The sequence below is a fragment of the Pelobates fuscus genome, chromosome 12, assembly GCF_036172605.1.
Source record: "Pelobates fuscus isolate aPelFus1 chromosome 12, aPelFus1.pri, whole genome shotgun sequence".
Classification (NCBI taxonomy): domain Eukaryota; kingdom Metazoa; phylum Chordata; class Amphibia; order Anura; family Pelobatidae; genus Pelobates; species Pelobates fuscus.
In genome coordinates, this window is record NC_086328.1 from 74,260,838 (window position 1) to 74,278,922 (window position 18,085).

At 34.9% G+C, this 18,085-nt stretch overlaps 9 non-coding genes across 9 annotated transcripts; all 9 read left to right on the plus strand.

The window, feature by feature from the left end:
• The first annotated feature begins 394 nt into the window (after window positions 1-394).
• Window positions 395-466, plus strand: TRNAQ-UUG (transfer RNA glutamine (anticodon UUG)). The gene has a single exon. It is a non-coding gene; the product is annotated as a tRNA-Gln (tRNA).
• A 1,113-nt stretch (window positions 467-1,579) lies between these two features.
• Window positions 1,580-1,651, plus strand: TRNAQ-UUG (transfer RNA glutamine (anticodon UUG)). The gene has a single exon. It is a non-coding gene; the product is annotated as a tRNA-Gln (tRNA).
• A 1,089-nt stretch (window positions 1,652-2,740) lies between these two features.
• On the plus strand, window positions 2,741-2,812 carry TRNAQ-UUG (transfer RNA glutamine (anticodon UUG)). The gene has a single exon. It is a non-coding gene; the product is annotated as a tRNA-Gln (tRNA).
• Window positions 2,813-3,903: 1,091 nt separating this feature from the next.
• TRNAQ-UUG (transfer RNA glutamine (anticodon UUG)) lies at window positions 3,904-3,975 on the plus strand. The gene has a single exon. It is a non-coding gene; the product is annotated as a tRNA-Gln (tRNA).
• Window positions 3,976-5,064: 1,089 nt separating this feature from the next.
• On the plus strand, window positions 5,065-5,136 carry TRNAQ-UUG (transfer RNA glutamine (anticodon UUG)). The gene has a single exon. It is a non-coding gene; the product is annotated as a tRNA-Gln (tRNA).
• A 1,090-nt stretch (window positions 5,137-6,226) lies between these two features.
• TRNAQ-UUG (transfer RNA glutamine (anticodon UUG)) lies at window positions 6,227-6,298 on the plus strand. Its single transcript has one exon. It is a non-coding gene; the product is annotated as a tRNA-Gln (tRNA).
• An 8,370-nt stretch (window positions 6,299-14,668) lies between these two features.
• Window positions 14,669-14,740, plus strand: TRNAQ-CUG (transfer RNA glutamine (anticodon CUG)). Its single transcript has one exon. It is a non-coding gene; the product is annotated as a tRNA-Gln (tRNA).
• A 1,082-nt stretch (window positions 14,741-15,822) lies between these two features.
• On the plus strand, window positions 15,823-15,894 carry TRNAQ-CUG (transfer RNA glutamine (anticodon CUG)). Its single transcript has one exon. It is a non-coding gene; the product is annotated as a tRNA-Gln (tRNA).
• Window positions 15,895-16,984: 1,090 nt separating this feature from the next.
• Window positions 16,985-17,056, plus strand: TRNAQ-CUG (transfer RNA glutamine (anticodon CUG)). The gene has a single exon. It is a non-coding gene; the product is annotated as a tRNA-Gln (tRNA).
• Window positions 17,057-18,085: the final 1,029 nt, after the last annotated feature.

Consider the following 18,085-nt stretch of genomic DNA (forward strand, 5'->3'; position numbering starts at 1 on the left):
AGAAAACATGAAAATTGTGATCACGTGAATTCACGTAGACATTATTCACCTATTGTGATTAGAGGAATAAGACATATCAAGATGTGAGAGAGTTGGAAAGCATGATAATAGTATTTATAAAAGAATGTGGTGTTAAAAGGTGTAAAAAACTGGAAGTCATTTTGAGTTCTTGGCCAGTGAACAAAACAAAGTTAAAATTCAAGTTACTTTTGATATTTTTCTGTTGGTAAAATGCAGAGCAAAGCTAAAGATGATCATCAGCATCTATAAAACTATAATGCCACCCTTTTTTTCTATTTATGTTGGAGGAGGGTATTTGTGATGTCATAGTTATCACTCGCACTCTTCACACCAGTGTTCGGAGCCAATGAAAAAAATCCAAGTCACCACCAGTGGTTCCATGGTGTAATGGTTAGCACTCTGGACTTTGAATCCAGCGATCCAAGTTCAAATCTCGGTGGAACCTTTCCTTTAGATAGCATTATTCTTAAGAAGCTAATATGTCAATTGGTCTGCGTGAAAAATAGTTCATGTCAAACATTTTAGAAGTCCCTAAATCATAATGTTCTTCCATAAAAGCATGAGCAACAGTCAGCCAAATTTGCAAATTTGTCTTCATTTCCCATTTTTACATCTAAAAAAACAAGGAAACAATTTAAGTGTCAAAAGTTAAACTTAATACATTCAGAAATATAATCACTTGCTTCTTTAGGGAAACTGTAATTCTTCATCCTATGATATAGAAACATTGATTGATATATTTTTTCATAAGATTGCTCGCAATATAAAAAGCCGAATGAACAATACCCCAAGCATGTCTTCTTCTGTAGTTCTGTACATTGCAAACCAATAGCAGATTCCTTAAGTTTTACTTTCCTTGGATATAGAATCAAAAGTGTCAAATAAACGTCTGATTTGTTTAAAGAGAATGTAAAAGCTAGTTTAGTGGTAAGATATGAGTCTTGAGCCTGATTCCTCCAAATGCTAGGTTATCTTTCACAAGAGGCATTTCTGCTATATGGGCTCAAATGTCCAAGGCTTTTAAAATGCTTGTCACAGACTTCAAAGATAAAATTGTTTGATGCTTTTGGTGTAGGGTTTGCTTTGAGATTGTCGTTACCCGCCTCACTTGGACCGGATGAACGAAGAGCACCCGTTGGTTGAGAAAACATGAAAATTGTGATCACGTGAATTCACGTAGACATTATTCACCTATTGTGATTAGAGGAATAAGACATATCAAGATGTGAGAGAGTTGGAAAGCATGATAATAGTATGTATAAAAGAATGTGGTGTTAAAAGGTGTAAAAAACTGGAAGTCATTTTGAGTTCTTGGCCAGTGAACAAAACAAAGTTAAAATTCAAGTTACTTTTGACTTTTTTCTGTTGGTAAAATGCAGAGCAAAGCTAAAGATGATCATCAGCATCTATAAAACTATAATGCCACCCTTTTTTCTATTTATGTTGGAGGAGGGTATTTGTGATGTCATAGTGATCACTCGCACTCTTCACACCAGTGTTCGGAGCCAATGAAAAAAACCAAGTCACCGCCAATGAAAAAAACCAAGTCGCCACCAGTGGTTCCATGGTGTAATGGTTAGCACTCTGGACTTTGAATCCAGCGATCTGAGTTCAAATCTCGGTGGAACCTTTCCTTTAGATAGCATTATTCTTAAGAAGCTAATATGTCAATTGGTCTGCGTGAAAAATAGTTCATGTCAAACATTTTAGAAGTCCCTAAATCATAATGTTCTTCCATAAAAGCATGAGCAACAGTCAGCCAAATTTGCAAATTTGTCTTCATTTCCCATTTTTACATCTAAAAAAACAAGGAAACAATTTAAGTGTCAAAAGTTAAACTTAATACATTCAGAAATATAATCACTTGCTTCTTTAGGGAAACTGTAATTCTTCATCCTATGATATAGAAACATTGATTGATATATTTTTTCACAAGATTGCTCGCAATTTAAAAAGCCGAATGAACAATACCCCAAGCATGTCTTCTTCTGTAGTTCTGTACATTGCAAACCAATAGCAGATTCCTTAAGTTTTACTTTCCTTGGATATAGAATCAAAAGTGTCAAATAAACGTCTGATTTGTTTAAAGAGAATGTAAAAGCTAGTTTAGTGGTAAGATATGAGTCTTGAGCCTGATTCCTCCAAATGCTAGGTTATCTTTTACAAGAGGCATTTCTGCTATATGGGCTCAAATGTCCAAGGCTTTTAAAATGCTTGTCACAGACTTCAAAGATAAAATTGTTTGATGCTTTTGGTGTAGGGTTTGCTTTGAGATTGTCGTTACCCGCCTCACTTGGACCGGATGAACGAAGAGCACCCGTTGGTTGAGAAAACATGAAAATTGTGATCACGTGAATTCACGTAGACATTATTCACCTATTGTGATTAGAGGGATAAGACATATCAAGATGTGAGAGAGTTGGAAAGCATGATAATAGTATGTATAAAAGAATGTGGTGTTAAAAGGTGTAAAAAACTGGAAGTCATTTTGAGTTCTTGGCCAGTGAACAAAACAAAGTTAAAATTCAAGTTACTTTTGATATTTTTCTGTTGGTAAAATGCAGAGCAAAGCTAAAGATGATCATCAGCATCTATAAAACTATAATGCCACCCTTTTTTCTATTTATGTTGGAGGAGGGTATTTGTGATGTCATAGTTATCACTCGCACTCTTCACACCAGTGTTCGGAGCCAATGAAAAAAATCAAGTCACAACCAGTGGTTCCATGGTGTAATGGTTAGCACTCTGGACTTTGAATCCAGTGATCCGAGTTCAAATCTCAGTGGAACCTTTCCTTTAGATAGCATTAATCTTAAGAAGCTAATATGTCAATTGTTCTGCGTGAAAAATAGTTCATGTCAAACATTTTAGAAGTCCCTAAATCATAATGTTCTACCATAAAAGCATGAGCAACAGTCAGCCAAATTTGCAAATTTGTCTTCATTTCCCATTTTTACATCTAAAAAAACAAGGAAACAATTTAAGTGTCAAAAGTTAAACTTAATAAATTCAGAAATATAATCACTTGCTTCTTTAGGGAAACTGTAATTCTTCATCCTATGATATAGAAACATTGATTGATATATTTTTTCATAAGATTGCTCGCAATTTAAAAAGCCGAATGAACAATACCCCAAGCATGTCTTCTTCTGTAGTTCTGTACATTGCAAACCAATAGCAGATTCCTTAAGTTTTACTTTCCTTGGATATAGAATCAAAAGTGTCAAATAAACGTCTGATTTGTTTAAAGAGAATGTAAAAGCTAGTTTAGTGGTAAGATATGAGTCTTGAGCCTGATTCCTCCAAATGCTAGGTTATCTTTTACAAGAGGCATTTCTGCTATATGGGCTCAAATGTCCAAGGCTTTTAAAATGCTTGTCACAGACTTCAAAGATAAAATTGTTTGATGCTTTTGGTGTAGGGTTTGCTTTGAGATTGTCGTTACCCGCCTCACTTGGACCGGATGAACGAAGAGCACCCGTTGGTTGAGAAAACATGAAAATTGTGATCACGTGAATTCACGTAGACATTATTTACCTATTGTGATTAGAGGAATAAGACATATCAAGATGTGAGAGAGTTGGAAAGCATGATAATAGTATTTATAAAAGAATGTGGTGTTAAAAGGTGTAAAAAACTGGAAGTCATTTTGAGTTCTTGGCCAGTGAACAAAACAAAGTTAAAATTCAAGTTACTTTTGATATTTTTCTGTTGGTAAAATGCAGAGCAAAGCTAAAGATGATCATCAGCATCTATAAAACTATAATGCCACCCTTTTTTTCTATTTATGTTGGAGGAGGGTATTTGTGATGTCATAGTTATCACTCGCACTCTTCACACCAGTGTTCGGAGCCAATGAAAAAAATCCAAGTCACCACCAGTGGTTCCATGGTGTAATGGTTAGCACTCTGGACTTTGAATCCAGCGATCCGAGTTCAAATCTCGGTGGAACCTTTCCTTTAGATAGCATTATTCTTAAGAAGCTAATATGTCAATTGGTCTGCGTGAAAAATAGTTCATGTCAAACATTTTAGAAGTCCCTAAATCATAATGTTCTTCCATAAAAGCATGAGCAACAGTCAGCCAAATTTGCAAATTTGTCTTCATTTCCCATTTTTACATCTAAAAAAACAAGGAAACAATTTAAGTGTCAAAAGTTAAACTTAATACATTCAGAAATATAATCACTTGCTTCTTTAGGGAAACTGTAATTCTTCATCCTATGATATAGAAACATTGATTGATATATTTTTTCATAAGATTGCTCGCAATTTAAAAAGCCGAATGAACAATACCCCAAGCATGTCTTCTTCTGTAGTTCTGTACATTGCAAACCAATAGCAGATTCCTTAAGTTTTACTTTCCTTGGATATAGAATCAAAAGTGTCAAATAAACGTCTGATTTGTTTAAAGAGAATGTAAAAGCTAGTTTAGTGGTAAGATATGAGTCTTGAGCCTGATTCCTCCAAATGCTAGGTTATCTTTTACAAGAGGCATTTCTGCTATATGGGCTCAAATGTCCAAGGCTTTTAAAATGCTTGTCACAGACTTCAAAGATAAAATTGTTTGATGCTTTTGGTGTAGGGTTTGCTTTGAGATTGTCGTTACCCGCCTCACTTGGACCGGATGAACGAAGAGCACCCGTTGGTTGAGAAAACATGAAAATTGTGATCACGTGAATTCACGTAGACATTATTCACCTATTGTGATTAGAGGGATAAGACATATCAAGATGTGAGAGAGTTGGAAAGCATGATAATAGTATGTATAAAAGAATGTGGTGTTAAAAGGTGTAAAAAACTGGAAGTCATTTTGAGTTCTTGGCCAGTGAACAAAACATAGTTAAAATTCAAGTTACTTTTGACTTTTTTCTGTTGGTAAAATGCAGAGCAAAGCTAAAGATGATCATCAGCATCTATAAAACTATAATGCCACCCTTTTTTCTATTTATGTTGGAGGAGGGTATTTGTGATGTCATAGTTATCACTCGCACTCTTCACACCAGTGTTCGGAGCCAATGAAAAAAATCAAGTCACAACCAGTGGTTCCATGGTGTAATGGTTAGCACTCTGGACTTTGAATCCAGTGATCCGAGTTCAAATCTCGGTGGAACCTTTCCTTTAGATAGCATTAATCTTAAGAAGCTAATATGTCAATTGTTCTGCGTGAAAAATAGTTCATGTCAAACATTTTAGAAGTCCCTAAATCATAATGTTCTACCATAAAAGCATGAGCAACAGTCAGCCAAATTTGCAAATTTGTCTTCATTTCCCATTTTTACATCTAAAAAAACAAGGAAACAATTTAAGTGTCAAAAGTTAAACTTAATAAATTCAGAAATATAATCACTTGCTTCTTTAGGGAAACTGTAATTCTTCATCCTATGATATAGAAACATTGATTGATATATTTTTTCATAAGATTGCTCGCAATTTAAAAAGCCGAATGAACAATACCCCAAGCATGTCTTCTTCTGTAGTTCTGTACATTGCAAACCAATAGCAGATTCCTTAAGTTTTACTTTCCTTGGATATAGAATCAAAAGTGTCAAATAAACGTCTGATTTGTTTAAAGAGAATGTAAAAGCTAGTTTAGTGGTAAGATATGAGTCTTGAGCCTGATTCCTCCAAATGCTAGGTTATCTTTTACAAGAGGCATTTCTGCTATATGGGCTCAAATGTCCAAGGCTTTTAAAATGCTTGTCACAGACTTCAAAGATAAAATTGTTTGATGCTTTTGGTGTAGGGTTTGCTTTGAGATTGTCGTTACCCGCCTCACTTGGACCGGATGAACGAAGAGCACCCGTTGGTTGAGAAAACATGAAAATTGTGATCACGTGAATTCACGTAGACATTATTCACCTATTGTGATTAGAGGAATAAGACATATCAAGATGTGAGAGAGTTGGAAAGCATGATAATAGTATGTATAAAAGAATGTGGTGTTAAAAGGTGTAAAAAACTGGAAGTCATTTTGAGTTCTTGGCCAGTGAACAAAACAAAGTTAAAATTCAAGTTACTTTTGACTTTTTTCTGTTGGTAAAATGCAGAGCAAAGCTAAAGATGATCATCAGCATCTATAAAACTATAATGCCACCCTTTTTTCTATTTATGTTGGAGGAGGGTATTTGTGATGTCATAGTGATCACTCGCACTCTTCACACCAGTGTTCGGAGCCAATGAAAAAAATCCAAGTCACCACCAGTGGTTCCATGGTGTAATGGTTAGCACTCTGGACTTTGAATCCAGTGATCTGAGTTCAAATCTCGGTGGAACCTTTCCTTTAGATAGCATTATTCTTTTTTTTTTTGCAAATATATCTTTATTTGATTTTAAAAAAATTTCTCATCATATCAAAACATTATTTCATATAAACATGTAGACAGTTTCGACAATATTAGTAGACATCCAGTCCTCCAAACTAAATCATTAAAACATATTTCACAGTTCATTCATACATCATACCTCATGCATTCTTACATTTGTGGGAGTAGGCAGCAAGTTACAATAGAATTTAAACATACAAAGTCATTTTTATCTATTAAACATTTCTGTGTATACATCACAAAAGATTACTATTGTTGCACATTAGTTTCTAAGAGTTTTAAGCACTTTTTCCCCATTTCATATTTCTGTACACTATCCTTCCTCTTAAAAAGCCCTATCTCGTTATTAATCTGAAGTTTTAATTGTTTCTCCCAGTGTTTGAACTCAATTGTCACGGAGCTCTTCCACCCCCTAGCTATCAATATCTTTAATGCCATAAAAGAATGGCAGACCAGAAATTGTTGGTATTTTAATAACTCTGGCCATTGGAGGTGTAAGAGGGCCCTTACTGAAGATTGTTCTATAAGAATTTTGTCCCAAACATACAATTTTCTAAAAACCTCGTCCCATAATCTCCTAATTAATCCACAACTCCACCAAATATGGACAAAACTTCCCAAATTGCTTCCACATCTCCAACATATTTTAGATTCATTGTGATCAATTCTGTTTAGTCTCATTGGCACTAAATACCAACGATAGCAAACTTTATACTGAGTCTCAAACAATATATCGTTGTGAACATTTCTTTTTAACTGTATCAACATATCCCCCCACTTTGTTGGGTCTATTTTTATATTGCATTCTTTTTCCCAACTTTTTATTTGTTTAGACCTTATATTTTTGGGGGTCGCTCTTATAAGGGCGTAGCATTTTGCCATGTTTTTTCGAGTACTATTATTTCCAAAGATCTGTTTTATGAGGATACTACTGTTTATATTACTCTTAGCAAGTGATTTATCCAAAAAGGATTTTATTCTTAAATATCGAAAAGCCTCATCCTGAAGAAGACCAAATTCCCCAGACAGAGTTACAAAATCTTTGATTCTATCTCCTATTATTATATCGTCCAAAGTTTCAATTTTCCTATCCTTCCAAGAGTCTAATTTTAAGTCTGGCAATAGGGCTTCTAATATTTCTATTCTCATAAACCCAAAAATGCTTCCCAGGATATTTAATTTTTTTCTAATCTTATTCCATTCATTCAACAAATAGTCTAGAATTACACTGCTGACTTCTTTTTCAATTTTTTTGGGTTGCCAGATGTACCTAGTCAGTTCTTTACCATTTAGGGCTCGGGTCTCTAAGCGAAACCAGCCCGTTTTTTCAGAATCTTTTTTATTTAATAACTGAGTGTGGAATATAATAGAGGCCTCGTAATGGCTTATTATGTTCGGGAAGTTTACCCCTCCCTGCTCTGTATTATTTGTTAATTGAACTAATCCAATCCGTGGTTTTTTCCCCTTCCAAATAAAGTTTTTAATTAGCCTCTGTGTTATCTCCAGCCATGGTAGAGGAATTTTTAACGGAACCATTCTAAAAAAGTATGTCCATCTAGGCACTATGTACGCATTAATTACTTTTATCCTTCCTAACCAACTCAGAAACAAGGGGTTCCATTTTTTTAACGATATCCCAGTGGATTTCAAAAGCCTAGTAAAGTTGATCTCCACCATTTTATCCAAATTCTCCGATATTGTTACCCCAAGATATTCAAAACTCCCCTTCGCATCCACAAAGCTATAAGTTTTCAAAAATTCACTTTTCCACTCTTTGCTACAGTTTTTAAATAAGACAATCGTTTTATCTGAGTTTATTTTATAATTTGAGATAATGCTAAACATTTCTATTTCTTTTATCAAATTATCAATTGATTTAATTGGGTCTATTAGAGTCAAAATGGTATCATCAGCGTACATACTTATTTTTAGTTCTCTATCCGTAGTTGGTACTCCCCGGATATCCGGGTTCTCTCTTATTCTGATTGCAAAGGGTTCCATTGAGAGAATGTATAAAATGGGTGAGAGTGGACACCCTTGCCGTGTGCCATTTTTCAATGGAAACCAGTCTGAACATAAATCCATGCCCACTACCCTCGCCATAGGATTTTGATAAATAGAGCCTATTGCCGACAGCATCCATCCATCTATGCCCATTGCCCTCAGTACTCCCATCATATATCCCCACCCGACCCTGTCAAAGGCCTTTTCTGCATCCAATGACAGGGTCAGGAGGGGAATTCGCATTCTATCACTCCAATCCAGAACATTAATCATTCTTCTAATATTAGTGCTAGCTTGTCTGGTTGGGACAAACCCTATCTGATCTCTGTCTACCAATTCCATAATTATCCTTTTCAACCTATCTGCCAATATAGATGAAAATAACTTTGAATCGACGTTGATAAGTGATATCGGGCGATAATTCTTTAGATCTTGCGGATCCTTATCTTTTTTGTGGATAGGGATTATATTTGCTTGTAATAATTCTCTAGGGCCTGTACCTTTCAGAGAGATTTCATTATATGTTCTAGTCAAGTAATCTGCCAATATATCTCCATAGACCTTGTAAAATCTATTAGTCAGACCATCTGGGCCCGGAGTCTTATAGTTCACAAGTTTTTTAATTGCACCTGTAAATTCCACAATTTGTAGAGGGGCATTTAGCATTATTTTCTGTTCTTCCGAAATCCTCGGGAACCTAATCTCCCTCAGATAATCGTTTATAGCTGCTTCTTTTGATTGATTTGGTAAATTATACAACTTTTCATAGTATTTTTGAAACGCCTTAGCTATTGTTTCTGGTTTTCTACAGATTCCTGATTCGGTTCTAATACAACTAATCCTATTTTTCCCATTTTTTGTATTTTTAAGTTTTTTTGTTAACCACTTATTAATCTTATTATTGTCGTAATAAAAATTGGATTTCATCCTCTCCAGATTTTTCTCTATTCTTTCTTTCTCCATTTTTTCTATTTTCATTTTAATCTCAGAGAGTTGCTTGAAAGATTCATTACTTAAAGATCTTTTGTTACTTCTGGCCAACTTATAGTACTCTATATATAGTTTTTCTCTGGTCAGACCTCTATCTCTTTGGATCCTTTTCTTAAGTTTAATCAAATACCCCCGTACCACTGCTTTAAATGCGCACCAAATAGTGGTTATCGGGAGTTCTTCTGAGATATTCTCACTAAAGTACAGTTGAATCAGTTCTCTAATTTGTAACTGATCTTTACTATTCTTCAAAATACTGTCGTCTAAACGCCAGGTCGTCTTAGATCTGTACTTTTTAACGTCAGTTATAGAAAAAATTATATAGCTATGATCTGACCAGACATTCTCTTCTATATATATGCTTTTTATTTGTTCCACTAAATTGGCTTCCCCCAACAGAAGATCAATTCTGGAAAGTGAAGAGTGTACCCTTGAGAAATGTGTATATTCTCTTCCCTCTGTGTTATATACTCTCCATATATCCAATAAATTATTTTCTAAAAGTGAGTTTCTCAAGTTCCTTGCTTGATTTATCAAATATTTAGTTATGGGTTTATTATTTTTTGTTTTTTTATCCAAAGCTGTATCCACCACACAGTTGAAATCTTCTGCAATAACTAATAATCCTATCTTGACCCTTTCTACCTTTTCCATAATCTCTTTAAAACATTTAGTGGGTAGTACATTTGGGAGGTATACATTTACCAAAGTGTAAACTTTCTCCTCCAACTTACATATTACTATCTGGTACCGTCCTTCTATATCTATATCCTCATATATAATTTCTCTATTTATTCTTTTTGAAAGGATTATGGCCACTCCTCTTTTCTTTTTCTTACTCAAGGCTGCTTGAGAGATTATCTCATATCCTTCATCGTTCCATCTAGTCCTATCTTCCCGTATCCAATGTGTCTCTTGCACCATCGCTAGATCTATTCCTTTTTTTTTTAGCAATCCTCTCATCATAGCTCTTTTATATGGGGTATTTAGCCCCTGTACATTTAGTGAGATACACTTCATGGTTTATGTTTTCCTGTAACATCTATTCCTGCTGCCCTCTCTCCCATTTCATTCACACACATCTGAGCTCTCATAGTACAGAGTAGCCCATTCCCAAACATTCTTACTTGTTGTTTCAAGAGATAATAGAAATTAATCATCTCTTCAACCTGTAAGCCTTGACAATATCTTATGTCTAGGGCTAAGGTCTATCTCTGACCTTAAAGTGGTAGCTACACAGGAGGAATCCGAGCAGAGCAGCCAATCTTTCTCCTTCCCTCTGTCTGTCCCTCATACTGGGCAGAGAGAGAAGGAGGAAGAGAGGGGAAAGAGAAAAAAAAAAAAAAAAAAAAAAAAAACCCTTACCTCTCATTACCCCCCCCCATACTAATTATTTATACTCTTCCATAAATCACTGATTCTTCTCACAGGACTTTCAGCGAAAACTGTATATTTTCCCTTGGTATTTAAGTGTTCGTATTGTTTTACCCTTAGTCCCTTAATTCACCTTATCCATACGAAATTTTTTATTCTCGTGTTCATTTATATCCCCTGCACAGCACTCCATCTATTCTCTATTATATTTAAACAAATCTCTTACTAATTTATCTATTTTTTTTATGTAACCCATATCAAAATATCACGAACAAACACCCCTCCGTGTTATACAGTATCATTATAACCTTCAGATTATTTATGATATCTCCTGTGCAAACATCTTCCCTTAATCCCGGAATGCATCTTCCCACTCCATTAGTGAAAATATACTGTAAATCTTAATATTTGAATACCTTGTTACCTCTTATACTTATAAAAATTACCTCTCCTATTTTATCCGTAAACAAAAATTCATTCATTTCTATCCCCTATACCAAACTCTATCTATTGTGTAGTTATATTTAACCAAACTCTTATTAATTTATCTCTTTGTGTATCCCTTATCAAAGTATCACACTCAAATTCGCACCCCTCCGTATATACAATATCATTTTATCCTTCTGATTTTTGTGATATCCCCTGTACAAAACCCCTTCCCTTAGTCCTGAAATGCATCTCCCCCCTCCATTAGTGATTTATACTGTTATTCCCAAAAAAATTCCTTTTAAATTATATCCCATCATTCATCTATTATATGTACATTAATAATCTCCTATTAATTTATCCATGGGATAATATGTCCCATACACAATTTCATATTCAACACTCTTGTCGGGGGAGAGGAAAAAAAAAAAAAAAAAAAAAAATCCTTCCTCTCTCCCATCTCTTATCTCTCTCTCCCCTCCTCTTCCCCTTTTTGCCAAAGTTCTTGCGTTTTCTCTCCTCATCATTTAAATTGTTGAGCTGTCCAATCTTCTAATTCTTTTGGGTTCAGAAGGACTTTCCTTGTATCGTTCCAATTTATTGTAATGGCCTTTCCTGGTCCCCATCGATATCCGATGTTTCTTTCTTTCAGTGGTTTTAATTTTTCAAAATATCTTTTTCTCTCCATTCTTACTGCTCTGGGTAGATCTTGATAAATTTGGATATCTTTAAATTTATCCTCTTCTGAGAATTTTTTATTTCTTATTGCATTTATTATTTGCTGCTTGACAATCAGGGAGTGGAGAGTAACCATCGTGTCTCTAGGATAAGCATTCTGGATTCCCTGTGGCTTCTTAATTCTGTATATGTTTTCCATACACACTGCCGAAACTTGAGTTTGTAAGTTTAGTGCTGCGAACAGCCCGTTCAAATAGTCCTTGATTTTATCGTGAGAGATATCTTCTGGAATATTTTTTATCCGTATATTTTTAGCTCTCATTCTCTCTTCCATCATATTTACTCGATCTTCTAAACTGTTTATTTCCACCTTTATTTTGGTTTGTTCTTCTGTGATTAGATTATAATGGTTAGTTATTTGTTCTTGAAATTCTTCCACTTTTACTATTTTTCTGTTAATTTCTTCCATTTGCCTTGTCATTTGAGCTGTGCTATTTTCTAATTCTTTTTTGAAAATTTCAGTTTGATTGTCCAGGCTTGTTTTTATAAAATCTTGAAAATTGGTTATTGAAACTCTTTTATCTTCAAATGTTGATTCATCCAGAAAGGATAGTTCCTCATTCTGTTTATTATGTGGTGAAAAAAAGTTAGAAGCCACTTTTTCATTTTTGTTATCTTTTTTGACCTCCTTGGTTTTTTTTGAGATCTTTGGCATCGCCATCTTTGTTTACTATTGTGTCAAGGGGCCCTTATCCTTTCCACTTTCACTTTCTCACCAGCTTCTTTTCTTTATCTTGTCTTGAAAACAATCTGTCTTTGTATTCAATGTCTCTGGTCTTGGCTTTATTGGTCTTTGACCTTTATGACCTTTATGCTGTTTTTTTTCTCCCCCCAATTTCTTGATCCTCTTATCTCCACGTTTTGCAAGAAGTCTATTGATCCAATGATCCAATTAGGGATCCAATTAAAGGTCCAAAGATACAAGTGATGTCGGTCAGGGAAATCAAACGTTATAAAATTCACATCTATGATCTTACAGTTCCAACATATATATTTTTTTTTTAAGTGGTATGTGCCACCTTAACAAGGACAAACCAAACTGGAGCACCAAAAATAGCACCAAAGTAGTAAATTATTTACCAAGTGAGAGTTAAGCTGTAAGCTGTTAGATTTTTCCTCATCTGTTTCTCAGACAGTTAGCCATCAAATCTTGTGGTCATAACCTTTCCATTCTGTTAAACCACTTTATTAAGCCACATATATTTGCTTATATATTGCTGTTCTCTAATAAGTTGTTAGTAGCAAAAAAAGGGAACAAACCAAAAACAAACCAAAAAAAAGGTTACTGGATTTGATCTATATTTGCAGTTCCAGATTCCGAAAGTTATATCATTAAATGGTATCGGCCACGTTACAAAGTGAACCGAGCCACATAATAAGCCACATAAAAATCGCTGCACTTTTTTACCAGCTACCGCTCCGGTATACGTCTGGCTGTCCGGTTATAAATCCACATAACATTGGTTGCCATAATTAGTATATACCCCAATTCTTCCTCTCCTTGTAGTTATGTGTCCGCATTTCTCCGAACAGATACCAGGCAGCGCTGCTTCTCAGTTCCCCGACAGGCTCAACACGGGCTCAGCACAAACGCCATTTCCTCGTGGCTGCTCCTTCCTCCGATACCCCCATTGAGCTCCACCTCCTGGTGCGTGCGTACGCTTACGTCCCGCCGCACTCCGTCATTCCCCCAGGTTTTAATTTCCTAGATAGCATTATTCTTAAGAAGCTAATATGTCAATTGGTCTGCGTGAAAAATAGTTAATGTCAAACATTTTAGAAGTCCCTAAATCATAATGTTCTTCCATAAAAGCATGAGCAACAGTCAGCCAAATTTGCAAATTTGTCTTCATTTCCCATTTTTACATCTAAAAAAACAAGGAAACAATTTAAGTGTCAAAAGTTAAACTTAATACATTCAGAAATATAATCACTTGCTTCTTTAGGGAAACTGTAATTCTTCATCCTATGATATAGAAACATTGATTGATATATTTTTTCATAAGATTGCTCGCAATATAAAAAGCCGAATGAACAATACCCCAAGCATGTCTTCTTCTGTAGTTCTGTACATTGCAAACCAATAGCAGATTCCTTAAGTTTTACTTTCCTTGGATATAGAATCAAAAGTGTCAAATAAACGTCTGATTTGTTTAAAGAGAATGTAAAAGCTAGTTTAGTGGTAAGATATGAGTCTTGAGCCTGATTCCTCCAAATGCTAGGTTATCTTTTACAAGAGGCATTTCTGCTATATGGGCTCAAATGTCCAAGGCTTTTAAAATGCTTGTCACAGACTTCAAAGATAAAATTGTTTGATGCTTTTGGTGTAGGGTTTGCTTTGAGATTGTCGTTACCCGCCTCACTTGGACCGGATGAACGAAGAGCACCCGTTGGTTGAGAAAACATGAAAATTGTGATCACGTGAATTCACGTAGACATTATTCACCTATTGTGATTAGAGGAATAAGACATATCAAGATGTGAGAGAGTTGGAAAGCATGATAATAGTATGTATAAAAGAATGTGGTGTTAAAAGGTGTAAAAAACTGGAAGTCATTTTGAGTTCTTGGCCAGTGAACAAAACAAAGTTAAAATTCAAGTTACTTTTGACTTTTTTTCTGTTGGTAAAATGCAGAGCAAAGCTAAAGATGATCATCAGCATCTATAAAACTATAATGTCACCCTTTTTTCTATTTATGTTGGAGGAGGGTATTTGTGATGTCATAGTTATCACTCGCACTCTTCACACCAGTGTTCGGAGCCAATGAAAAAAGTCAAGTCACCACCAGTGGTTCCATGGTGTAATGTTTAGCACTCTGGACTCTGAATCCAGCGATCCGAGTTCAAATCTCGGTGGAACCTTTCCTTTAGATAGCATTAATCTTAAGAAGCTAATATGTCAATTGGTCTGCGTGAAAAATAGTTCATGTCAAACATTTTAGAAGTCCCTAAATCATAATGTTCTTCCATAAAAGCATGAGCAACAGTCAGCCAAATTTGTCTTCATTTCCCATTTTTACATCTAAAAAAACAAGGAAACAATTTAAGTGTCAAAAGTTAAACTTAATACATTCAGAAATATAATCACTTGCTTCTTTAGGGAAACTGTAATTCTTCATCCTATGATATAGAAACATTGATTGATATATTTTTTCATAAGATTGCTCGCAATATAAAAAGCCGAATGAACAATACCCCAAGCATGTCTTCTTATTTAGTTCTGTACATTGCAAACCAATAGCAGATTCCTTAAGTTTTACTTTCCTTGGATATAGAATCAAAAGTGTCAAATAAACGTCTGATTTGTTTAAAGCGAATGTAAAAGCTAGTTTAGTGGTAAGATATGAGTCTTGAGCCTGATTCCTCCAAATGCTAGGTTATCTTTTACAAGAGGCATTTCTGCTATATGGGCTCAAATGTCCAAGGCTTTTAAAATGCTTGTCACAGACTTCAAAGATAAAATTGTTTGATGCTTTTGGTGTAGGGTTTGCTTTGAGATTGTCGTTACCCGCCTCACTTGGACCGGATGAACGAAGAGCACCCGTTGGTTGAGAAAACATGAAAATTGTGATCACGTGAATTCACGTAGACATTATTCACCTATTGTGATTAGAGGAATAAGACATATCAAGATGTGAGAGAGTTGGAAAGCATGATAATAGTATTTATAAAAGAATGTGGTGTTAAAAGGTGTAAAAAACTGGAAGTCATTTTGAGTTCTTGGCCAGTGAACAAAACAAAGTTAAAATTCAAGTTACTTTTGACTTTTTTTCTGTTGGTAAAATGCAGAGCAAAGCTAAAGATGATCATCAGCATCTATAAAACTATAATGTCACCCTTTTTTCTATTTATGTTGGAGGAGGGTATTTGTGATGTCATAGTTATCACTCGCACTCTTCACACCAGTGTTCGGAGCCAATGAAAAAAACCAAGTCACCACCAGTGGTTCCATGGTGTAATGGTTAGCACTCTGGACTCTGAATCCAGCGATCCGAGTTCAAATCTCGGTGGAACCTTTCCTATAGATAGTATTATTCTTAAGAAGCTAATATGTCAATTGGTCTGCGTGAAAAATAGTTCATGTCAAACATTTTAGAAGTCCCTAAATCATAATGTTCTTCCATAAAAGCATGAGCAACAGTCAGCCAAATTTGCAAATTTGTCTTCATTTCCCATTTTTACATCTAAAAAAACAAGGAAACAATTTAAGTGTCAAAAGTTAAACTTAATACATTCAGAAATATAATCACTTGCTTCTTTAGGGAAACTGTAATTCTTCATCCTATGATATAGAAACATTGATTGATATATTTTTTCATAAGATTGCTCGCAATTTAAAAAGCCGAATGAACAATACCCCAAGCATGTCTTCTTCTGTAGTTCTGTACATTGCAAACCAATAGCAGATTCCTTAAGTTTTACTTTCGTTGGATATAGAATCAAAAGTGTCAAATAAACGTCTGATTTGTTTAAAGAGAATGTAAAAGCTAGTTTAGTGGTAAGATATGAGTCTTGAGCCTGATTCCTCCAAATGCTAGGTTATCTTTTACAAGAGGCATTTCTGCTATATGGGCTCAAATGTCCAAGGCTTTTAAAATGCTTGTCACATACTTCAAAGATAAAATTGTTTGATGCTTTTGGTGTAGGGTTTGCTTTGAGATTGTCGTTACCCGCCTCACTTGGACCGGATGAACGAAGAGAACCCGTTGGTTGAGAAAACATGAAAATTGTGATCACGTGAATTCACGTAGACATTATTCACCTATTGTGATTAGAGGAATAAGACATATCAAGATGTGAGAGAGTTGGAAAGCATGATAATAGTATTTATAAAAGAATGTGGTGTTAAAAGGTATAAAAAACTGGAAGTCATTTTGAGTTCTTGGCCAGTGAACAAAACAAAGTTAAAATTCAAGTTACTTTTGACTTTTTTCTGTTGGTAAAATGCAGAGCAAAGCTAAAGATGATCATCAGCATCTATAAAACTATAATGCCACCCTTTTTTTCTATTTATGTTGGAGGAGGGTATTTGTGATGTCATAGTAATCACTCGCACTCTTCACACCAGTGTTCGGAGCCAATGAAAAAAACCAAGTCACCACCAGTGTTTCCATGGTGTAATGGTTAACACTCTGGACTCTGAATCCAGCGATCCGAGTTCAAATCTTGGTGGAACCTTTCCTTTATATAGCATTATTCTTAAGAAGCTAATATGTCAATTGGTCTGCATGAAAAATAGTTCATGTCAAACATTTTAGAAGTCCCTAAATCATAATGTTCTTCCATAAAAGCATGAGCAACAGTCAGACAAATTTGCAAATTTGTCTTCATTTCCCATTTTTACATCTAAAAAAACAAGGAAACAATTTAAGTGTCAAAAGTTAAACTTAATACATTCAGAAATATAATCACTTGCTTCTTTAGGGAAACTGTAATTCTTCATCCTATGATATAGAAACATTGATTGATATATTTTTTCATAAGATTGCTCGCAATATAAAAAGCCGAATGAACAATACCCCAAGCATGTCTTCTTCTGTAGTTCTGTACATTGCAAACCAATAGCAGATTCCTTAAGTTTTACTTTCCTTGGATATAGAATCAAAAGTGTCAAATAAACGTCTGATTTGTTTAAAGAGAATGTAAAAGCTAGTTTAGTGGTAAGATATGAGTCTTGAGCCTGATTCCTCCAAATGCTAGGTTATCTTTCACAAGAGGCATTTCTGCTATATGGGCTCAAATGTCCAAGGCTTTTAAAATGCTTGTCACAGACTTCAAAGATAAAATTGTTTGATGATTTTGGTGTAGGGTTTGCTTTGAGATTGTCGTTACCCGCCTCACTTGGACCGGATGAACGAAGAGCACCCGTTGGTTGAGAAAACATGAAAATTGTGATCACGTGAATTCACGTAGACATTATTCACCTATTGTGATTAGAGGAATAAGACAAATCAAGATGTGAGAGAGTTGGAAAGCATGATAATAGTATGTATAAAAGAATGTGGTGTTAAAAGGTGTAAAAAAACTGGAAGTCATTTTGAGTTCTTGGCCAGTGAACAAAACAAAGTTAAAATTCAAGTTACTTTTGACTTTTTTTCTGTTGGTAAAATGCAGAGCAAAGCTAAAGATGATCATCAGCATCTATAAAACTATAATGCCACCCTTTTTTCTATTTATGTTGGAGGAGGGTATTTGTGATGTCATAGT